This window comes from Poecilia mexicana, unplaced genomic scaffold (assembly GCF_051168715.1).
Source record: "Poecilia mexicana isolate PSO_F unplaced genomic scaffold, ASM5116871v1 scaffold_20, whole genome shotgun sequence".
Lineage (NCBI taxonomy): Eukaryota > Metazoa > Chordata > Actinopteri > Cyprinodontiformes > Poeciliidae > Poecilia > Poecilia mexicana.
In genome coordinates, this window is record NW_028263389.1 from 2,191,490 (window position 1) to 2,216,658 (window position 25,169).

Below are 25,169 nucleotides of genomic sequence, written 5' to 3' on the forward strand. Positions count from 1 at the left end.
CTGCTTTTGTTTTACCCAGTCAGGAGAATTAGGAGGCCGGAGTTCTTTGGGATTTGCTGACATTTGATGTGGGAAGGTGAAGAGGGAGAGAGAGAAAAGATCCTACCTTCAAAAGTCTTTTCAAGTCGGCAAAGACAGACTTTAAAATCTGCGCCACAGGTAAGGAACTGGCGCTTTTAGAAATCGAGGTAAAGGATGTAAGCGTTTGTGTGGAGCCCCCTCAGCAGAACACAGGGATTTCTGCTAGGGCAGGACATCTTCAACTAATTAAGGAAGCAATTAAGATTCAAATCTTTGCTTAGAGGAGGACACAGAGTTGGCTGTGCTTTCAAATAGGCAAAGTAAAATTCCCCCCCAACCCCTATTCATGAGAGAGGCAAATTAAAGCACTCGCATCCTTTACTTTTAGTGATGTGTGCTGAGAGTTCACACAGGATATCTGTGATAAAGAGCAGGGCAGCATTAAAAGCTGTGTTTCCATTACAAATAAGCACAAAACTTTGTATTCTGCTAAAGTCAAAGACAAACAATTTTCCAATTGCAGTGTTTCCATTAAATAAGAAATGCAATAAAAATCACACGCGTATACATTTGTTCATGCGATAAGTCATTAAAACTCTTGGCACTAATGTAAACATGAGATATACAGATAATCCAACACTGCACTAGTGCTCATCATCAGCAATCATAGACACTGGAGTCTTGGTGAGGCATTGGAGGGACAGACCTTTTACAGAAGAGTAATTTATTCTGCACTTTCCAATGATAAGCTCAACTTTTGATAAAGTTTTGTCTGATGCCAGCTGTGCTTTGTCCAAGGATGCCAATGTCAACAAATGGGCATGTTTCGATTGGCATACCTTTAGCCTGGCCATTGCCTTCCTACATAATCCTGCTCACTTCCCATCTTCCTTCAAAGTTCTCTGTCTTGGATTTCTCCCATTGAGCTGGATTCCTCAGGTAGAATATCTACTGAGCAGATCAGAAAACAGAAGAAGCTGTGAACGATGATGTAATTTTCTTTTTGTTTTGAAATATTTAGTGTAAAAAGACGCATCAAGTCAGCAAAAAGGTCCGGGTCAGGTTAGTGTTCACTGACCTTTTCCCACTATCGCGCTTGAATTTTTGGCTTTTTATAGACTTTGACGTCTTCTTGAAGAGAAGTTTTTCTTTTGTGATCATCTGAAATTGGCAGTGTAAAAATCCCGTCTTAAATGCTGCCTTTTAGGTTACAGTACAACGTCATCACATTGGCCAAATCACTTCCTCTTTGTTCCTCTCTCATTCTGGAAGGGGTTACTCTCCATGTTTCCTGTGTAATTCCCAGAGCCCCAGCAACATTCTGATTGCTTTCTTGATGTTAAACATTCCCAGGCTCCTATAACCTTTCAGCTCGCCTCCTCCATCCAAGACCCGTCCCAGGTGAAAGAGTGGGCGAATCGCCGTTTTTAAGGATAAAATCTTCATTTTTTTCCCCCTCTTTACTCACGGGGGGGGGGTGTTGGAAGAAAAGGGTACCGGAGGAGCATGGAGCCGTGCGATGGGAAAGTATTCCTGCGTTGCATTCCATTTAGTTGTTGTAAGACTGTGGGAAAGCATATTTTCCCAACCATGGTTCACTTAGGATTGTGTTTTCTTGTGATTCGAGCTGAAGGTTGGGTTGTGAAAAAGCATAGCATCTCCATCTTCCTGGCGAATTCGTCTCCTACCCAGTCACGTACATCCCCACCTCTCTGACATCTGATCGACAGCTGAGTTATGTTCTCCGGGCTGAGTCAGCGCAGGGTCCACGTCGCTCGTAAAGCAGGCAGGGCATATCTGTGTGGAAGGCTGGATTGTGGATGTGACCCCGGAGTAGAGCCGGGACCCACGCGGACTATATTTAGCCCGGCGATGATCATGCTAATTGCCCTCCCAGGCCTAATCATTTCCAGGCTCTGCAGCTCACAAACGACTGGAGGGGAGGCCAAACGCCCACTAACCTCGTGTTACGGGGCCGTCGGCATCAATGGGGCTGTCAGAGCGCGCCGCAGACAAGACAAATTAGCACATTACGCTTCCTCCTCATATATTCCCAGATATCCTCTAAGCGGATTGGACTGAAGCGTCCAGCATTTCTGTCTGCCTCGTTGTATTAATGGAATATTTTGTACTGCTAATGTAAAACGTCTTGGCAACATCTTCTGTGAGTGACATTGCAAGGCAGAAGCCTCTCTTATGACTAATAAATCCCTCCCACAGCCAGCTTAGCTCCTCGGCATACGGAAAGCACCAGCGCCTCCACCCTCATGAGTCCGTCCAACCACCCACTGGATCCATTCCTGTTTGATTCAACTTGCACCACTTCCACTGTGGTTCCTGTCCTAAGATGTGAGAGGGTTGAGGGGTGAACAGGTTGGTTTGTGCCCACTTCACAAGCTTCCTTCCTCAGTTGGTTCGCCAAAGGCTCTCTGGGAGAGATGCTCATGATCCACCAGCAGTGATGATGTCACATTATGATAGGTTAACACTGATGGGTGGCACATTTACAGCCTGGATTCCACCAGTTGCTTTGAACTTGGAAATAATAGGGGAACAATATCACCTGGAGGAAAAAATGTGCTTCAAAATCTGAGTAAAGCTAGCTTCATTCTTCAAACTATTGGTGATGTTTTCGGCAGCATTTCAGCTCAAATTCGAGCTCATGACCACATTCTCCATTGAGCTCCATCACATTTGGAGGCAAACTGTCTCCTGCCAAAGACGCTTATTGTGGTTGTAAATTCAAGCTAGCTGGGATTATCTGTTTCTCCTTCACAGTTTAACTCTTGAAGCCACTTAAGCTGTAAAAACAAATCCAACACATTGGGTTTGACATAACTTATGTGTTAGACATTAGGACGAACGTTCAGGTTATTCTCTGAACCTGAGAGAAATATCAACAAGTGATTCAACCTGCCATGTGTGGGGTTAAGCAGATTATAAAGTAGCTGAGTCAAGGGAGTTCAGTGAAAATCTCCCATTTGTATCTTAAAAGTAGCGGGTTGCTTCGTCGCAAGGTGAACTCTGAGCCAGAGAGGAAAGAGGAGAAAGAAAAAGTGAACTGTGTTTGTCAGCTTTTTAAACCCTGAAATTGATTCTTTCTCTCTGCTCTTCATTCCACTGACAGCCTAATCCCTTTCTCCTGTTTCTTTCTGTTATAAATAGAGGTTGCTTTTTTTTCTTTTTGCCTGCGCAACACTTTGTTCTGCTTCTCAAAATTAGCCCTCATGATGAGTCTGCTCTCTCAGCAATCAATTCGCTACGCTGCGTCCCTCCAGAAAGGTTACCTGTGGCAACGTAACTCCGGTTTCGCTTCTCCTGCCAGTTCTTATTCTGCTAATTAAATAAATGGATCTGTCTGGAGAGGTGGCTATAAAAACTGTCGAAAATTCTGACGCTGGATTGTTGCTCAATTTCAAGGCATTTGTCAAAGGGAGGGAAAGTGGCGCGCATGGATGAGGGGGTTAGCGTCAAGCCTTGGGGCTAGTTTAATAATATTAGTAGAGATTTGCTTATTTATGAGGCTCTAAGTGATTCATGCTCAGCTCAGGCGATCCATCACAGAGGAGCTGGTTAGGTGTAGCGTACTGCAGTGATGCGGCTCGGAAATGCAGTGTTGATCATCAAGTTCGCTTGTGATCAGTCACTCAGATCAGGAAGCTGCTGGACAAATCTGGTGATTCGGCTACTTTTATTATTTTCCAATGTGCAAGTTTCAGTGAATGTCGGCTGTTTTTCATCGCAGCAGGTTGGCCTGATTTCGCCTCCCACCTGCCTCATATTGTAGCGCTTGCTAACAAGCTCAGCATGCCTGGAATGTACAAGATCAACTATGTGCGACCACATCTGAAGGTAGAAGTGTTAATAGCTGCTTAGAAAGTCATAAAGCAGAAGGTGGTGCAGTGAACTTCGGAAGTCTTCCGACTACCTCACCAGTTGCAGTACCCTAGTTTCGACGCTCTCTTTTACTGTGAAATGCTCAGGTCATCTTTAGATGGCTGAACTCTCCTTCAAGCTTTAGGATGTTGTTGATAATTTTTAACAACAAACGATCCCTGATTTCCCAGCTGTTGATGCTTTAATATGTAGAGGTAAGACCTCCGTGTTTTACTCCTCTATGTGTAACTCAAAATGTCGCTATGATTACCTCCCAGGAAAGAACGCCTGGATATTAACGTCATATGCTGAGTAATCTTAAATCTAGCCACATCAGCCTTTGTTGAAGTATGGCCATTTTTAATATACCTGAGAGGATTCCTTCTGTTTCTGAGTTATCCAGCTCGTGCTGGAAGTGCTTGAGGAATCAAATACATGCATGCACACATTACTGATACATTACAATAAAATATTGATTCTCATTTCATTTATTCCATGTTTTCATTAAGGTTAGAGGAGCACAATATGTTAATCTCAGTCTTCAATACAGTATCATATATAAAGGACTGTTGGATACAATATTGTGGTGAGTATAACATTTCATCTGCAATGCATTAAATCATTGCTTGCCAATCGTATACAGTGAACCTCCAGTATTTGCAGGGGATTATGTACCACAGCTGCTAAATCGCTCAAATCATCTAATACTGGAGACCCTCTCTAAAAACGCTTATAACTGCCAATTTTAATAGTTTAAATGCCAAATATACATTAATATGCATTAGCACACCTACTGGAAAAAGTCTTAGCACTGTGGTAGAAGCTAACATCTACAATCTTCTTTATATCCACTGTTGGTTGCATAACAACATCAATAAATTATACTAAACATTTAAAAGGTATGATTAAATGTAAGCATCAATCGCTGTTTAACTGTAAAATTGCCCTGCTTAAGAAATTCTTGTGGCAGTAAATGCCACAAAATTTGTGAAGAAAATTTAAACCCCATATAATCCGTCCCTACTACAGCCCACACCAGACTGGAAACACTCTACAACAGCTAGAGTTTTGGGTAAAAATGCAAAAAGTTAGTTGATAACTTGCATTCCTAGTTTTAGGGATACCTCGACAGAGCCAACTAACCAAATAATTAGAAAAATTCAGAGTCCCTATCCAATCTTATAGTTTCTCCTAATGGTATCCCATTGGTTGCCTTGTCTGTTCAAAGAAGTCTCACCAGATAGATGCTTAAAGTCTCCAAACACTCACCATCCTACATCATGGAAGTTAGTAAATCTGTGGTGTTTTGTAGAACCACTCTGGTGGACCACACCCTTGTGGTCCTTGATGACCCAGTAATCGCTTAACAGCATTTAAAGCTTCTCACGACATTGTTTTGGTGTTCACTGGTAAATGAAAGGAGCCATCAACATAGTCGCTCCTGTGAGTTAACCGGTGACTCCACCCTACACATCCAGTGAACAACAATCTTATGGCATCAACTTTTCAGCCCAACTCGGCATGCTTGGAACCCCGGTGAAGTAGGTGCTAAATGCGGGCTGGTACTACGTGTTCTCCTTTACAATGGAGAAGTTGAGTCAGGCTGAGTAGGTACTAGTGGAAAAAGGTAATAATACCGTAATAAAGTTTGGTGATATTCTTTTTTTTTTTTTTCAGTATTTCATATCAGAAGTGGATATTTATTCAGTGATTAACAAACTATTACAGCTATTTCTTTGTGACACCATTGGCTTAAGGCGTCTCATCTTCATTTTATAGTCGGAACTCAACTCAATCTTCTGAATCCTCTTTTTAATGTGCGGATTTAGTTTCCCCTGTCTGCAGGAAGTAATCTCTAACATGTATCTCTGCTTCTGGATAATAATGGAGAGAAATGAAATGCATGTATTTTTATCACACCACCTTGTTTTTTTTTTTTGTTGTTGTTCTGGCAACCATGCAGCTTTACTGTGCGTTGCCAAGATGAGGGGTCTCTGGTTGCCCTGATAGCATTTGTTCCCTTGAGGCCCCCCAGCTTGATGTGGATAAGAACACCAGCCTCGTCCAGAGTCAGATCTCTGGCCAGTTTGAAATGATCCTGTGTTTCAGCAGCCAGGACCTGGTTCGGATATAAAGATCCACTTGCATTTGATTGGATGAGGAGCTCATCGGATGCGTAATATAGCTTTGATAGCGGAGCGCCCCGTTCCTTCTCGTGCAAGTCCGACTCTCTGCTGGCACACATCGGCCGCCTGGATGTACCCTCAGAGAACTAGCCCACCTTTCTGTCCCACCCCCCCACCATTCCTATCCTTTCTCCTTCTCTTCCCTCAGATTTATCTTTCTTCTCCTCCGTCTCCCCTCCCCGACACCTCATCAGATCCGTGGGGTTAGATCTTTATCGCTTTTCTGCGAGTCCTGTGAGGGGAACCTTGAGGGTCTCAGTGGGATCAATTTAAAAGGGAAGTGCTCGTCTCTTCCCCCTCTCCTTGGCCCTCTCGGCTGATTGGGTCCGCTCGCCAGGAACTCACAGGCTTTTGATCTCAACCACCCCCGTCACCGCCTCCACCCCTGCTCAAAGTTTTTGTTGGAGCTTGGGTCTTGGAAAAAAAAAAAGAAAATCTGTTCCACTTTCTGAGAAATCTGGGCCCCATTCCCTTTTTTCTCTTCACCTGTGTTGAGCGGAGGCGCCGTTTTGTAAACCCACTGGGTGGTACTAACAACCCATGGCATGATTGACTTCGCTTTGAAGATGCAAGAGCGATCTATCTCTCCAGGTAAAGGTAGACTGAGGAGGACCTATGCTCCTCAGGCGGCTCTCTTGAACAACTAGTGGGAAGTTGCTGGAAGCAGCAATGTATTATTCACTCTGTGTGGGGAATGGCCGTCTCTGTTACAAAGAGAAGAAAAAGTACAAGGTGGGGCCTGCGAGCGTTCCCATGCAGGGCTGCATTGAAGTCATTCCTCTCCTTGTACAACTTGAACAGTGACCCTGTAGCCAAGGGGGTACCTTCAACTACAAAATCATCCAAGTTGTGCCTGTCCAACTTTCTTAGGCAAATCTAGCAAGAATTCCTTTCATAAGAACACAGGTTTCATCTTGGTTTCATCTTGCAATAATTTCTTTTGGTTTTCTTAAAATAGCTCTCCAAAGCAATAAACCCGCTACAGCTCAACAAAACGAATGTCAGTTCTGGCAAACCTCAGTTGCCAGAACTGAGGTTTTTGTCAGTTCTGGCAAAAACCTCTTGAATTGTACTCTTCTTAGCTGTATTTATGAAAGATGTGCTACTTTGTACTCCTGACACGTTACTTATTTAAAGCAAAAACGTCATATTAATTCCCCTATATTGGAGTCATTTTCTTCATATTGAAATGTTTATATTTTACGTAGTAGCTTCATGTTTAGATTCTGTTTCGTTTATGTCTGAAAATGTTTACTCAATAAAACTTAAAATCCTGAAAATTAATAATAATAATAATAAAAAGATTAAAATTAAGTTTTGGACCTTGACTTTATACAGCTCACTTTAACTTTAGTTTACTTGTGTTTGTAAAGGAAGACATTTTGTAGGTCTAGACCGGAAAGTAATCATGTTGTCCAAGCTTAAGTGATATTTTAGGGTTAGAACAGCTTGTAGTCACAGGGAAGCAGTAGTTGGCATAAAGTGTCATTTTCTTTGCTCATATGATGTAAACGCATGTCATAAAAAAATTAGCTAATTTTTAGTTTTTCTGGACCTTTGGTTGTTTTTCTAACATAATGGTGGAGAAGTCCCGCTGCTCTGTTGGAATGTATACACTTTAGTGTAGGTGTGTAGCTTTATGGTTGTTGACAGTCTGTTTTCTCACTGCATTTTAGGGGTGAATGTTAATGGAACTGAACAGAAATCAAACTTCAGTCAAAGTTAACTAATTTCTTTCTACTTAACTCTGCTCTTTAGTAAAATTATCACATTGTTCTGTTGTGCTGTCAAAGGAAGCTGTCTTGGTTGACCTGTTTAGTTCAAAGATGACTCCCCACAGGGACCTTCCTATTTTATAAATGATAAAACCGTGCTATTAATAGCAAAAGCTTAGAAAGAGTTGTGCAATACTTCCAACCTTGTTTAGTTTTCACTTCAACAAGTGAAATTTCCTCTATATTATACCTCCTTCTGACAAAGGTGGCTGGCAGAGGTCAGGTTAGGGCAGCAAAAGGTCTCCATCTGGGTCTGTCTCCCTCCTACTCCTTGTCTTCCCCCCTCCTCTGTCTCCTGCAAGGTCACCAGAGGTGACACCAAAGTTTTTCTTGTCCTTCCTCACTGACCTCTCATCTCTTAGGGGGGGAAAACACCCATCAAGAGTCTGAATTAAAATTCCAGGTAAACTTAGCCAAACTGGCCTGCAGGTTTCTCCTGCCTTGGTCCAACCGCATAGAGAAAGAACCTAAAAGTTCAAAGAGTGCTCAACTTTCAGTTTCTTGTGTAGAAAAAGCAGCACCCTGAATTTCCAGGGCCTTTGGGTCCCTCAGTGATGACATCATTTGTGTGCTTGTGCACTAATTGAGGTTTAATGCTAGAGTAGAGTGAGCAGGGCTGTAATTTTCCTGCCCTGGCCTGGAATAGAGACGAGTGCTTTTCATGTGGTCTAGGCTAATTTAGGCTGCAGTGCTGCAACTGTGGAACACCTCATACTTTAGTCCCTCACAGGCTGCCAAGAAATAAAAGAAATATGGAAAATCAGCCTGTTTATAAGGTAATGTCAAAGACTTGGCACTACCTGCACTTCTACCGATGGCAGAACTGACTTAAAACGGTGAGGTTGAAGTCTGTAAACCCCAAATGGGACTTAAGATGGGTTGACATTTGTTCAAAAACTCAAAAATGTACGGAAAGAAGAGTTAAAGACTGTATTAATTATAGAGTTTAGCTATGCTAACAAAGCTTTTAAATACAGTTCAAACATCAGATAATGAGCTGCATTCATCAATTAATTTTGCTCAGTTTGTACAGGGAAACATTTATGTAATGACATTTTGAATGTCTTTGAAACCTACATTGATATTTGTTCTTTCACCAAGACAAACACTCAAATCTATAACCAGACCGTCAGACCTCTGACTGTTCTTTATACCGCCATGTCAGACCTTGTGTCAACATCAGGTCTGTTTGAAGTGGAAAGCCTTAATCATGTGTAATCACCAACATCTCTAGGTTGTGACTAACTGCAAAGGGGAGGACTAGTGGAAGGGTAGGGGACACCTTCAAAACCTGCAGACACACTCAGTATGATAGTTTTAGGTAAAACTAATTCGTCATCAAACAAAAGTCTAAGTGTTGACAAAATCAACTTCATGTGGTCCAGGCTGACTAACAGAAAAGTCACACACCCAGGAGCTCTAGTCAGATTTGGGTATAAATTTGCAGATTGGTCGACCAGAGATGGGTATGTAAACAATGTGATTTACTGGCAGGTCTGGAACCAACGTCAAAAGGGCAACATGAGCCGAGGGATGTGTTACAGACAGTTACCAGAGCATCCAAAAGTCAGTCAGAACACTTGCAAAGGTCTCCAGACATGGAAGGATGCTACATAGGTGCAACAGACAACATTAGTAGCTCTTGGTGGATTTTTAATGGGGGAGTGGCGGGGGGTTAACAATTCTGGTATACATAAACCCAGATGGTCGTATGGTGCAATTCTCTAATGTGTGGGGTCTACAGATGTCACAGTAGCATGATGCATGTTGGTGGGACAAGACGTGGGACAAGACGCGGACCACACAAATGCCTCGTTTCCCCAGAGTGGTACGGCATGAGTTGTAATGGTATTTTGTCAATTTTAATTGCAAAAGTGGCTCATGCAACTGACCCAAACCACATCTTTTCTCGGCACCTTTCAGTTGTATGTTTATAGGATACAACTGAAAGTTCAACACGGTTAGGACGGAGATACTGGCGTCACACAACCAGTAGCTCCATGCAAAAACCTTACTTCTTGTGCTTTTTGCACCATTTCATCTTTTTGTATTTTTAGTTGTTTTACCTTTTATTCATGAAGGAGCCATCTGCCACAAGATGGCTATTTGTTGTTTTGACCCAAGGCAGCAAACTAACATGGAGCTGACTTCTTCAGCAGATACTAGGAAGGGTGAATGTATTCCAGCAAAGTTGCCCTTGTTTTATCATTTTGAGCAGGTTGTGATGCACCATAACTGTTTGCAGTTATGGTGCATTTGGAAATGTTGGTAACCTATTGGAGAGCTCAAAGTTTAGAGATCTACATTCTCCATAGAATGAATCGAACAAGCAAACTCTGGTCCGCCTAAAAACCCCGGTCACCATTTGGTTGAAGTGAACTCAGTGCAGTTCAAATTCAAATGTGAATCCAAACAGACTACAGCACAGGCCATTCTGGGTAAATACAACCAAAACATACGTGTGTGACACTACTCCATTTTTGGTCGTATTTTTCAAATAAGGAAGTTGCACTCATGTCTTCTTCCTGGTTTCCTCCAGTAGAAACTGGTGGTTTTTGGTGCAGCGCCCCCACGGACGAGGAGGGGAACAGGTTGCTCAAAGAATTTACTTCATTTGACAAAGTACAATGTGAAAGTGAAACACACCAGCTATATAGTAAATGTTGCAATTTTGGTTCCCAATCAAACCTAGTCTGTTGGTGTGACAACATCTGCAGAGATCACTGCATCTGTATATATATTTCATAACATCACTGCGTTTCCATTAACCCTAAAATTGCGCAAATTTGAATTACGAAAATGGAGATACAGCAATATTGAAGAAAAAAAAACCTCATGTTCTTCAATAAAATGTTTGGCGGCGTGTTAAAATTAGCATGGTTCGCAAAACTGCAATGGAAACACTTTTTCATCACGAGTCATCGGATGTCACAACTGGTGGTAAAGACAATGAAGACATCAGGAAGTGGTAGGAGAGTGATGATGTGATGTGTTTTTTATTAACTTATCGTGTGAACAAACTTATTCACATGTAATTTTAATTGCATTTCTTATTTAATGGAAACACGGCAATTGCGAGATTGTGTTTTTTGACATTAGTGGCATATTGACAAAGATTTACACATATTTATAATTGAATAACAGCTACTGATTAGCTATCAGATATATTATTACAGTCACCAACCAAAATAAGCAGCAAATCTCATTGTCAGTTGAGTACCAGCACCCCTGTAACCTACAGTATCTGTTGTGTTTGATTTTTCTTTTTCTTTTTTTTGTAGAAAGTGTCTGCTGACTAACCTTTAGCACATGCGTGCCCTCAAACACATACACATCCTTTTGTACCACTCAGGGCCTGGCTGGCCTCTGCTTGGGCCAAAGCCTGTTAACTCCAATTGAGGCAGTAGAAACTGGTAATGAATCCTGTCAGGGTTGACATAACAACCTGCTCACCACTGGTCCCTGCAGTCGGACTCTTTCTGGAGTCTTCTCTGTTCTGAAATCAACAGTTAGGATTAGTTTGGGGTTCACGGCAAAACTGTATGGCCTGAAAGTTAAAGTATGAAAAGTTATGTTTATTTTTAATGCTGGCATATACAAGCAGGCTTATTCTTATTCTACTTTGAAGTCTATTTTTTTTTTTTTCATCTTCAGTGTCATGGGGTATTATAAGTTAAGCTTTCTTTGAGGGCAGTTTAGGTGGGATGTGTGAATGCGCACTATGATAATTATGCTGGAATAAGACTTTTTGTACTCCTTAAGTATGTGTAAAAATGCATCTTTCTTCTTTTTAGCTATGCCATGAAACGGATCTGGCATAAACTGCTGTGCCGTGTTCTGCATTTAACTAGGAGGCTAATATTTGTTAAGTTAAGCAGGAGTTGGGGTTTTTTTCCCCATTTGTTCCCATCATGTCTCGTTATTATCAGCATGTTTAAAGCGGATGACTTGCTGTGTTTTCTCATTTGAATTTGTGGATCTGAAAAAAAAACCCGAAAAAAAAAAACACCCAGTCACAGTCGTGCATCACATGGCCTGAGCTTCTATTTCTCAATAATTCATCCAGACAACTAGAATGATTGTTCTATGAATATGCACTAAAAATTCCTTTCCTGTGCTCTTTCTCTTTAGGTTTGTACAATTTTTGTGTGTATTTGAGTGTGTGTGCATGTGAACAAATATACAGCTGTGTGTACGCAGCTCTTTTCTGCCAGAAACAAAGGAGGTGTCAGGGCGAATTAGCCCCCTCCCCACACACGCGCGCACACGCACACACACACACACACACACATGCACACACACGCACACAACTTGAACGCCAACAGGGCTTAGGGATGCACCACAGGTTCTGCTGAGTCGCGCATGAGCCGCGGTGTCTGCCTCTTCGTCTCCGCTCCCCCCTCTTCCTCCTCCACTCCTGAGTTGCTCTAACAAGGTTGTTGGAAGAGGATAAGGCGTGTTAAATGAATAATTTACACAGAAGAGCGCTCCTTATTTATTTAATACGGCTGAATGTGACTGAGTGGGCAGCATGCGTCCCCAACTGCAGAGACGCTGTTGGCTAAACGAGCTCTCACTCAGCTTAATGGAGGGCCAAGGCGACAGGCATTTAGAGCGAGTAAGGGGCTGCAACGGAGAGTTTGTTCTGTGCATCTCTGAGTGTTTGCATTCTCAAAACGGGCCACGTACAGCTGAGCTAGTGTGTGAAACCACAGAGCTGCTGTCTGCTGTATTCTCAGGGTCAATACACCATGCCTTCAAAGAGTCCAGGTCAGATTAGAGCTAGAGATGCAACCGATATTTATGCCTGAAAAAAATTCTAGATCGGCTATCGGTGATTTGAAAGGTTTATTGCAGTTTATTTTACAATGTTTTACCGAGGTAGTCAAACTGTTGTTTTTGTCAGTTTCAGTTTCTTTATCATTTATTTTCCATTTTCTGTTCTACTCCTAACTGCACTGACTGAACTGGTTAAAGTTGTTGTTTTTAAATGTTTGTAACTTGTGAAGCTATTGGTGTATTTAAGTGTGCTGTACTGGTGCAGCGTTGTCAAGTTAATTTGTAATTCATTACATTTTTGTCTGTGTGTTTTTTTAAAAAGAAACATTATAAGTTGATCCAGCACTGATTTTTTGCATCAGATCTGTATCGGTCGATACTAAACCTCAGATATCGGTGTAGGAAGTGAAAAAGTGGATTGATGCATCCCTGTTTAGAGCCTCTCCCCAATCTGAAAATACTTCCTGAAATGTATGGGGTAGCTTAATGCCTATACAATAGTGGCTAAAATCTTTTTTTATCCTACTGTATGAGGCTCTTAAGCAGTCAGGACTTCAGTTGTAAAAAATGGAAGAACATCTTTAAAATTCAAGGGTTTTACCTGTTTAAATATATGTTGAATAAGTTATTACATGAAGGAGTCTGTGGTTTGTGGTTTTGTTTACTTGAGGTTAGATTAATTTTAGACCCTAGTATGGAAGAGACATAAAAAAACAAATTAAAACCCTGCTTACTTTTGTTTTCTGTGACTACATAAATACAACACTGTCAATTATTCTGTTCATGTACATAAAGTAACATTTATTGATGAAAAATCACACATGGCTAAATAAATTTACTACTATAAGCAATGCAGCCAAAAGAAACAACAACAGAATAATGTGACTCGTTATGTGGTTGGATCAGTGGAAGGGTTGGATCTGAAGTTCAAATCCTTCAGATGGTCCCCATTCCATTAAATAACACAAATTACAATTGGAAAATTGTTCCTTTCAATATGCTGATTTTGGGAATTGTTCATCATGTTCACAGATAGTGCTGTCTTTAAGATCTCTTTTACAATTTGAAAAGAAAAGTCCACATTCATAAATAAAGTGACATGATGCATACACGCTGCACGGATAAAATAACTGGAGTTTAGCCCATCAAAATACAACAAAAAAAGTCACAAACATAGGTTGAAATCATATTTTCAAAAATGCATTTAGCCCTCTAACTCCAATAAGGTCAATAAATGTAACTAATCAGTTACCTCTAATTCTTGTGTCCATAAAAAAATAATCAAATACAAGCCTTTGAAAAAGAAACGGTTGAGCAAAAACAAAAAATGGGGCAATTTCACAGAGAAACTAAAGATAAATAGACTGCCTTTGTTGCATCACTTTGACATAATCAGCCTTTTAATGCGGCCTTCCAAGGATAAAGGCCCAGAACTTATACTCACCCTTCAAATAATTAACCTCAGCTAGTTTCTTTAGCTCTACGTAACAGTTTGATTAAAAACGAAAGCGAACAGTGATTGTTAGCTAGGCTTTCACTGTAGCCTGTTTTAGCTAAATGAGATATATATTGGAAGTATATCTACTGTACTTCACAACTGTGTTTTTGCCCACTGTGCTACGTGACAAACTCAGGTAAAAATTTTGTTTTTAGTTTAAAACTATTTTACTCCAGAGTTTCAGGGCTTCGCTCTGGTGGTATTTTTTATTATTATTATTGTTATTTTTTTAATAACTGTTGCTAATGTTGTTTTGTGTGTTACCAGGGGGAGTGTGGTGCGTGGGGGACAGGACCACTACCGGGGCACCACCCAGAGAGAGGAGGGGAGGGGCAGCAGCTGAGGAAGGAAGAGTCTTTCACCTGGTAAATGTTTTGCTTAATATACTTGGAGTTGTTCATCTTACTTATTCACCTTGTATGAATCTTCTATGTTTTCCTTTAAGACTGAAACATGACATGTCAATGATCATATGATGCTAGAGGTGCTATTGTGCAAAATTTATGCATAAGATTTTTTTCCCAGTAGAAATTAAGATAATCATCTTGAAAAAGTCCTTCCCATTCTGTCTATGCCATCTTCCTGCTGTGGACAGAGGCAGCCCCTCTCAGCAGGAGCCATCATTCGCCACAGCTTCTGTGTGTTCCCCAAGAGAATAAAGTCCCACAGCTCACATTGACCTCATTATAAAAATAGCTCATCTATCCAGCAATCCCAGTTTCCTTTTTCTCCTCAGCCTTGAATATGGGACTGATCCATCCTACCTGCTGCTCCCTTGTCTCTCTATCAGTGTTTTCATCAGACTTAACATGAGATTAAAGCTTATGCAAGTGCTTGTAATAGTAAAATTTCTCCTAACCCTGCCATGCCCAATCTGGCCTTAATCTGTGATGCCTTTTAATCATGAAGACCTCTGCGCTACAATTCAGATTGTTTGCTTGATCTGTTCCCTTTGTCTCCTGGTTAAGGAGCTAGCGTTATTTATTTTTTTTCTTTTTGAAAATGGAAGCTAACCGTTTCTGTCATATTAAGCAGTGTTCATGTCTGTTTAATTTAACAAAAGCTTCAGTGGTCGTTCTTATTCACAGCTGGCATCTATTGTTCCAGATTCTATTCGCTACTGTTTAAGTGACTCACGAAAGAAGATAAAGCAGGATGCTTGATTATAGAATTTAGCAAAGGATGAGAAAAGTTGGCCAAAAACTTGAGGCTGTTTAATTTGTTTAAAGTTAACAACATTGTTAATGATAGTTACCAAAATTGCAACATTTCTTCCAGTTTCAGCTGGTGTATCTCGCTTTCACATTAACTGTGTCAAATGAACCAAACCTTTTGAGCAACCTGTTGTCCTCTTCGACTGTGATGGTGCTGCACCAAGAACTCACGCAAAGGAAACACACAACCTTCTTCATGAAATGTAAACAAATATGGAGTAGTGTCAAATTTTAGTGGTTGTGGGATTTCATTTTTCATCTTCGGCAAAAAACCACAAGGCATTTCTCCCACTTGTGTGTGTTTTTGGTAGCATTTACCCAGAATCCCCTGCGTTTTGGTCCGCTTCCTACTTTTGGAGTGGTTTCTGGTCCACTCACATTCACATATATATTCAAACTGCACCAGAGTTCACTTAAACCGAACTAAGACTTAGGTTTGTAGGCCGACCAGAGCCTGCTTTTTTTGGTCTGCATCAGAGTTCGACTATGCATTCACACCTCCCCAAACAAACTTTCTAAAACTAGAGTTCCATTAAAGCAGACTAAACAGGGCTAGTGTGAATACACCCTGAAATACTTTTAAACCCTTGTCTTCTTTTGATGAACTCAATGTTCTTAGTCCTGTTAGCTGAAAGTTTTGTTATACGTCCACTCATTTGGCAGTAGGCTTCATAGGCAACACTCATGGTAGAAAAGATTGAACGTTTCCATTCACATCCGACAAAATACCAAAAGGATTTTAAAAATGAAAACCACATTTTTTGTGTGTCTTGTAACACATCCCCCATTAAGACCCATTTAGAGAACCAAGCAAACACATTTGCTCCTTAAGCTGTCTTTAAATATTTATCTTGCACAGTGTTGTCAAAGTTACCAGCAAGTGTGAGCAGGCGTGTTTGTTCCCATCTTTCCTCTGTCTCATCTGTTTATCAGCACCTAATTCGACAGGAAGAGGTCATTTCCTGTTCATTGGGAACAAGCTGGTTTGCATTGACCTGCTTTTAGATGCCCATGCTTCACCTTAACAGGAAAAGAACTGTTGGATTCATCTGCATAATCGTTTGATCTTGACAGAGCCGGCGTCATTAAGAACGTTTTCACACCGCTCAGTACGGTGCTACCTGTGTTCTGAAGTTTGGGGTGAGACCAGGACCACTCTTGCCTGTCCTTCACCGCTCTGTTGCTTTGTGTGCGTCTGTGTTGCCTTGCCCTCTTGGGGCAACGTTCCCCTCACCTGCACCCCCTCTTATCTCATCTCTTCTCCTCCCCAACTTTGCTGTTTATCCGTCTCAGGGCTCGTCACGTCCCTGAACCTGCTCTAATTAGCATCCCACACAACACTGTTTATTTACCCAGGTACCTTCAGACGTGGAGGGAGGTGAGAATGAAAGAGCTGAGGGGGAAAAACGGAGAGAGAGAAAGCTGGAAGGAGAGAGGGCTGGGAACAGGAAGAGAGAGAGAAACTGTGCAGACAATCAAAGAGCTGTGAGACTCCCTCATTCCGGATGAAGGGTGTAATGATGGTTAGAAAGACATGATGCTCAGAGTCGAGAAAGTGAGAGACGGATAAGTTTCCCGCCTCCCCATGCCTCCCCTCTGCCTTTTCCAGCGTTTCATCTGAGACGCAGAGTGCCTAAAATTAGCAATTTGGCAGCTTCCTTCCTTTCTTCCTCCCTTCCTTCCGGGGGAGCCATTAACGTTCTTCCATTACATTGAGAAATCTTTAAGGTGGGACTGGAAGTGTAGGTGTTTTCTTAGAGTTCCTGTTGGAGTTGGAGCAAAATCCACCTCAGTGTATGTGTATGACAGAAAACTCTTTAAAAAATAAAATAAAAACACTCTTGAGCTTAAAGTCACATCAGCCGTTCTGACAGTTCTCTCCGTAGTTCGCTAGAGTCCAAAAGCCATCCTTTCCGAGCTGATGGATGCCAGTGACTGTTTCTCATCTGTGCTTGAATTTCTTTACTTTATTCATCCCAAAGTGAAATTAAATGTTGTAATTCATATCATTCCAAAATTCTTCAAAGAGTCCTTGTGAATTGTGATGCTGTGAGCAGGAAGGAAATCCGGTAGCGGTCGGTCTTGCAAAAATCCAAAGAAGCCTCTTACCAAAGACGCTGTTGGTGGAAGACAGTCCCATGAGTGTCATGACATGCCAACAGCTCAAGATCAAGGCAACAGAGATGATACTCCACAGTAACACATTCTGGAAGACATTGGTTGTTGGCAAGCTCTGCTAATCTATCTCATTTTCTTTTGCCGCTCCTCTTTAAATCTCTGCCTGGCTGTTTGGTTTGAAACTCGGGGAGAGAAACGCTGAAGTAAGGGATACAACTCTTGTCCATTAGGATTGGTGGAAGAGATCTTTCTGCTCTGCAGCACAATTCTAGAATTCAAGTGATTCTTGATTCTGCAAGTCCACCTTTAATCAGGCTCAGGCTTTCAGGTCTGGAGCCTGGTTTACATTGGATCAGGTTAGTCTGAATAGCTTTTTTCTTCCTAATTAATAAAACTATCATTTGAGAACTGCATTTAGAATAGAGTTTGTTTGATCTGCACGGCATTTTAAGTGTCAAAACAGCAAAACAGAACAAATATCTTCTCAGCTCTGGATATTGACAAAGATTGACATCTTTTGATATCGAAAGATTTTGTGATTACATAAATATTGAGTTTGCCTTTTGAGATATAAAAAAAGACATGTCTCATTTCTCTGATATCTGGTTTTACCCCTGCCTACATTTCTCTTCAAATTGAGGTAATTATTTTGTGATCCATTGCCTTCAAAATCTTGTTTGCTTCCTGTTTTGTTTTCTAATTCTCCCTCCTTTTTTTAGTCTTGTGCATTATTTCAACCGCTTTTAAGATGACATCCTACCCAACCTGGGCTCAGTCCATTTGTTGTTCATTTTCCGTGTCTGTGCCATCAGGCGGGATAGACCTGTCGTCATATCCTGCATCTTTCCTGTTCCACAAAGGACTAAATGTCAACCTGCCCATCAGTGAGTTTAATTTTTCTCAGAGAGGCCTTCTCCTTGATGAGCTTTTCAGGTTGATAGTTTCAATTCGAGATGCACAGATTGCAGTTTTCTGATCAATCCAATATATGCGCTTCCTGATGCCTGCTCAGTTTAACTTCTTGGAATTTCCTTTTCCTTTCTCCTATTCTCCCCCCCTCTTCTATTTTGTGCTGCGACTCTTTAGTGCTGTTTGACCTATTCAGTGGAGTCCAAATGTCACCGTCAAGGGAAAGGTCACGTAAAGGTTTAGCACCGAGCTAAGTCTGAATGGCTAATACAGTCCTGGCTGCCTGAGGGCGTGGTAGTCGAGGGGGTTGGGGCAAGTTGACACTTGAGACCTTGAACACACACCTCTCCATGCTTACACACACTCGAACACACCGCTGTCACCTCCGCTCCAGTTCAATGCCACTCAGCTCCGAGCCAGCAGACATGTGACGTTGGCGCACGCGACTCTGCCTGCATTCGCTCGGATGATTGGGAACGTTACAGCTTCCCCTGGAATGACACATGCTCTCAACACACCTCCCGTTGGACGCCATGTCAGAGGTCATCATTCGTCAGAGGTTTATAGCATCCTGCCTGCAAATGGCAAGGTCCGATTTGACATCGGTGCTAAAGCGTCCACTTCAAAATGTGTCTGCATGGAGTTTTCTATCCTGCCTAAAAATACTTGTCACAATAAATGTGAAGATAAGTGCAATCATTTTCCCGTTTCGGTATCCTGGCCCGGTCCCATTATTGTGTTTCTGTATGAAAAATCACAGGTCAGATGTGGGATTTCTGTATCGATTAATCAGCCTCCTCATGCAGGGGGCAGCAGCTGGATTCTAATTGGAATGGATTTCTCCACTGCATTGATTTGCAGTGGAGGAGTGCAGGTGACAGTAGATGACATACAGCAGTGTGTGTTTGCGTGTGTACCTGGTTTTTGTAGCCTCTTTAGGACGTTTTCTGGTATAATCTCCTAAAATGTTGGGGGTTTATAGGGACCAAAAAGGGTGAAATGCAATTTTTGGGTTAGGGTTAGATATGCACTCACGAATGGACGTCTGGATTAAGAGAGAAATGCAAACTTGCGTGTGGCCATGAGGGTTTTTTGTTCTTTCTCCAAATACCATATGGTGCGCTAATGTCCTTCCTGCAACACCTTTCACTGCTTGTTGTCGGGTGAAAAGGTAAAACAGAGCAGCTGGATGTTACTGAATCGCCTGGCATTGATGTGTGTGTGTGTGTGTGTGTGTGTGTGTGTGTGTGTGTGTGCGCCTGTCTTTTAACGCATTCAGGGGGCCTGGGGATGAAACCAGGACCTCTGCAAAACACTGATTTCATTTTCCCCATGACCGCTTTTAGATCCGCACCCTGCACTGCTACACGAAACACACACACCCAACCTTCCTTATACTTCTATCCATCTGAGGACTTTGTAATAATTTTCATTCATTTTAGGAACTACATTTATGCCTAGCCTACGCATTTTTACCCAAATTTAGTGGTGTAAAACTAACCCCCACCTTACCCAAAACTTTAATTCACGCCACATCTCTAAACCTAACTTGTAGAATGAATTAGAAGTGAGAAAAAAGTGCCACAAATGACCTCCCTTTGTTGGTGGAAATGGTGAAAGTAGTCCTCTAAATATAGTGTATACGCGCGCACACGCACACACCAACCCACCCACGCACATACACACACACACACACAGGTATGTTTTTCTGTTTTTACTAAGACTGTTCATTGACTTCCATTTATTTCTACAGCCTGGCTTTTACCCTACACCTAACCATTACCTCTACATGCAAAACCCTAAATCTAACCTAAACTCAATTCACGCCTTAGTCCTACACCTAACTCCTAAAATAGGTGATCCTCATCCTCATTTTACTCATCTGGCCTCTCTTTCCTAATCCGACATTCTGCTTCTACGTGTTTAGGTGTTTGTTTGAGGGAAGAGTAGGAGGGTGGTAAAAGATGGCCGCTGGACATGGCTTCTCACAGCTGGCTGGTCCCAACCCCTCTCCCCTCCACTTCCCCCATGATCTTCCCTCTTATCTAGCCCAGATCCTGGCCTTTCATCTGGGATAGAACCTGGGGGGTGCTTGGCTTCTGCTGGGGTTTTCAGCTCTTTCTCCTGCATACACACCAATACACTCCATTCCAGACCCCCTCCATCCCCCGGCTCTATCTGGGAGTCCCAGATGAGCTTTGCTCTCACCTACATGGAAGATAACAAGCCCTACACGACTGTTCTTTGTCTCTGCTTAGTTTTCCTCAAAACACTTCTGATCAGACTTTTCAAATCTGCAGCACAAAAAGGCAGAGAAGCTATGGCTTTTGTTTTCTACTGTTTAACACAGGAATTACTTTTAAGCTTAAACTCTTTTTTTGTTGTTGTGTATTTGGGTCCTGGCTGCTTTCAGGATAAACAGAGGGAGAAGTAAATAGTTTGACCCTGCAGATTATTGAGTATTAGTGAGACGAAGTGGAAAGTGAATTCATCATAGACCCAAAACGAATCCTCCACATGCTGTAAAATCTCAGAAAGGCTCGCTCAGCCGCACTAAATTGCATTACCGGCTAACAATTGGACCGTTGTTTTAGCTGATCAGCCCATTAGGCTAGGCTTGTCCAACTCTTCATGTGACCCAGGTCCAGGTTGAAATTGGTGTTTTTGTCTGTTTATGAGATGCCATTCCATTCTCCTCCAGGTGGATCCCTGGTCTGCCCTCCTGCTCAACCCTGACCCGTTTCCAGCCGAAACAACAGATCCTCACCTCTCACCCTGCTGCCTTTACCTGATAATATGTCTCTGTGGATCAGCCCTCACGGTTTCTCCCCTCTCTTCCTTCAGTAACCCTCTCTCTGGCTCCGACCTCTGACCTTGGGCATAACAGACCATTTGGCGTTTCGAATCGACCAGCAGATTGAGTAGCATCTGTGACCTCTCTGTGCCATTCTCTCCTAGCCATTCTCTCCTAGCCATGCCGTGTTATTATTTTTATTAGGTGAGGCTTCTCAAATCTACGGAACATTTTAAGCTTCTGTACGGGTCAAGGCTTGTACAATGAAATTGCTAATTTGATCAAAAAGGTTGCTATGAAACAATTAAATTAAGCTCAAGGAAAATTTCCTAGTTCTTGTCTTTTTGGCACACGGTACATTCCTTAATTGGTGGTAAATCGAATTGACTGGATATGATTTGGTGAGCACACAAATGTGTCTCTGTTGATCTTCGAGGTCAAACTGTGTTGAGGAATGTGTGCTGGCCAGGGTTACGGAACGACTCCAAACATCTCAAAGTGTTGTAAACAGACAGCGGTCAGTTGATTTACCTTTGAGGTCTGGAAGCGAAGAGAAGAACCAGCCACCCAGCCTGGGTAGGAGGGCAAACGTATAATGAAACACTCCTCTCTGCTACTCACATCTTTCTTATTGTGTCATTATGAACTTGGTCGTATTTTCACTACCTTTACATCAGCAATGAGAGCAAACTCTTGTCTGTCAATCCTCTTGCCTCATGTCTCTCCTTTGGTTAACCACAAGATGGAGAAACTTATTAAAATTCTCATTAGGCTAATGGAAGCACATAATAAGAAGAGCAACCCACATTATCAGTCAAAGTCTAAACAGAGTGGACATAATGGTTGCCTGGTGCCCAGACTGCCTGTTTTTAAAATGTAATACTGCTTGATGATTGATCCGTTCAGGGAAGTGAACAACTTGATGGAGCCTGAAGCAGTGCGGTCACCGACTGCACCAGCACACTTTCTGGGATTCTGCTGGAAGAAAGTAAAGGTTATTCCAGAAAACACCTCTTCATGCCAGGTCTGAGATGTCTTCAGACCATCAAGGTGGGATCTGTGAAACAACTGAAGCAGTTGTTTCACAGATCATTGAAGCAATGATCTGTGAAACAACAGATCATTGATGAACAGAACTCGATGTTCTGTTCATCAAGTACATCAAAATTGGTTTCTGGAAGTTGAGTAATTGTGAATGTCTTCTGCATTAACAATCACATCCACAAAATTCAACATTTTTCCATCCACAGGATGGCAAAAAGTTCACAAGGAGAATTGTGACAAGAAGGGGTGGATACATGAGGCTAAGATCAAAATGATGCAATTTTCATCTTACAACTGAGACACTGAGAATTTATTTTGGCAGTTCAACCCGACCATGCAGAGCCCTTGCAAGCAGTAGATCTGATCTGCCTCCACATACTTTAACAAAAGTGCCTCTTGACAAAAACAACTGCACTATGGAAGTGTGATCAACTTTAGAACTGCTAAACAAAGTAGAGGCAGTTTCATTATTCTCAAGTCTGCTTATTGGCACAATGGTGGTATACAACTAGTTAGCAGCTGGTTGACCATCTCTGAGATCAATTGTCATAGTTAAAAAAATGGTTTTGTCTTTTGAAGAGTGGCAAAAAGTTCACAAGGGGAATTATGAACCTTTTGAAAATGTGACTGAAAGGGACAGTTTTATTGGCTGAGCAAAATAAATAAGAGATTGCCTATCTCCAGTAGTCATTGGGAAGGAGATGAGATACCTAAGGGTAAAGTGGACAATTTAGAGAGACCAGTTAACCTAGCAGTCATGTTTTTGGACTGTACCTAACCCAACCTTACTAGTCGGTTACATGTTTCTGTCACTGAATCAGGACCAGACTCCAGCAGCACCACTGACAAATCTCTCTTACTTTAGGGTTTGTTAAAGTTAGAAACTTTGACACACAAATGGTAAATTGTCCTACATCTATCAAGATTAAGATTTAGATCATTTCATGTAGGAAAGTTCCAAGTCTTGCCCCCTAAACTGTACCATCTCTCCTTCAGTGGATTGAGACAGATTTATTGAAGTTGAATTTTGTTCCGAGAGCCAAAAGTGACAAAAGTACTACGATCCTCCTGACTACTTCTCCAGCTGTTCATACACACCTTATTTTTCCATTCCTTAATGTCCAACAGTTTAAATTAACATTGGAGTGTTATTCAACATGCATGGCCTTTGCCCATCATCCCTCTTTCTATACTTACATAAAACGCCCAGAGAAACACACATCCTGTGGTTTTTATTCCATTCCGTGTTCAGCCAAAGTCACAGTCAAACTAGAATTAACTGTCCGCACAGACGAGGAATATCTCCAGTTTTATGGAGTCGTAATGCGGTAGGGTACTGTATAAATAATCTGCCAGCACAGAAATACTTCCAGCTGTTAAACAATATGCCTGAGCGGTTTTTCTTTTCTTCTCGTTCTTTTGAGTGAAAAGAATCCCTTTTATTTATTGAGGAATGATTGCTTGAATGTTTGCCTTTAGTAACACCTCCAGATTGTTGTTCCTTTTGCTGATTATTGTTTCAGAGTGCAGTTTGAACTTTGGCAGGACCACATGTTGCGATTGAACATTGGCTCAAAATGTGAAATTCAAACCTTTGCCCTTTTTTTTTTTTGACAATTAGGCCTTTTGAAGTTTACCTCTGTAATCTTCTCCTTCTTTTGATATGACGATGCTGTGTTGATACAATCGTCGGGAATTTCTGTCTTGTTTTTATAGCCATACCTGTGGCTTTTGATTGATGGATGGAAACTCTACGGTCGATTGAGATAATAAAGACTTGTGTAAAACCTCACTTTGAGGTTACTGTTTCCCTGCGGAGTTCAGCCGTATTCTGTGTCACCGCTGTCAGAATGCCAGAACGGTGTGGAACGGCCTCACCCCCACTGCGAAAGCATGAAATGTTATTAGTGAACAAGGTAGGATAAAGTAAATTCTAGAGATTGTGTGAAACATCCTTATTGCCTTCGGCCAGTTTGTAGAACTGGTCAGTGGAGGGTACCACGAAGAGGGAAACCCCTCTTCATCTCCTAAAGATTCTGCCACTGGGCAGCTTTCACGCACTGGCTGATTGTTCCAGGAAGTGGGGGGGACAAGAAGCCCTCTGCAGATCCTCAGCATGTACCGTGGCAGCATGCTGACTACATATCAAAGGGGGCAGTCTGTCCTTAGCCTGGGGCAGAGAGGCTGTGCTGTGTGGGACCAGAGAGCCATGGATAATAGGACAGCTTGTCACACTTGTGAAAATCCCTGGATTTTTTTTTTTTGACGATGTAGTTTATTGCTTTGTCTTGCTTGGCTTGCAGAGTAATCATACCATATATTAATGGAAAAGTCACATATATATTAAATACATTGTTATATGACCACAATGTTCTGCATCAATGTCCGTTATTTCCGATCTTTATCTTTGAGTGAAGAGATTTTAGTTTGAATGATGCAGCATTGTTGGATAAAGATGCACTAATCCGAGTGGCCAGTTTCAATCTCCCCATACCAGTATTTACCTAATTCTGATTTCACTTTTAAAAAGTGAAATCGCTTTTTAAAAGTGAAATCGCTTTTTAAAAGTGAAATCACTTTTTAAAAGTGAAATCACTTTTAAAAAGTGGCCAGGCATGGCTCAATATGTCAGAGGATGTAGCTTCTTCTATTGCTTAAACATCCCACGAACGTTAGGCTCTTCCTTCAGTAGCAGCTTCCATTCTGAAGAGTGTGGTCATTTCTACTGCTTTTAGCACGTGGGTATTCACAAACTGGAAAATCATGGAATTTTTGAGTTTCCCACACTAACTGACCAAAAACATTGGCTGAAAACCTGTTGTCTTGCTAGCAGCTATTTTGATGCTTTTCTGATATTTATGTCAATGTTCATGTGAAAAGATGGTGTTGATTCTTTCAAGTGCGAGTCCAGAATTTGGCAGCATAGCTAATGTAAACAATGTTTCTTTTTTCCAT

General features: G+C 41.7%; 1 protein-coding gene across 1 annotated transcript in view; it reads left to right on the forward strand.

Moving 5' to 3' along the window:
• znf438 (zinc finger protein 438) overlaps positions 1 to 25,169 on the forward strand; it is a 43,662-nt gene that overhangs the window by 12,992 nt on the left and 5,501 nt on the right. Inside the window, exon 2 of the mRNA XM_014982636.2 lies at positions 14,403 to 14,500. The gene's annotated coding sequence lies outside the window, so the exon portion shown is untranslated. The remainder of the gene's footprint in view (positions 1 to 14,402; positions 14,501 to 25,169) is intronic.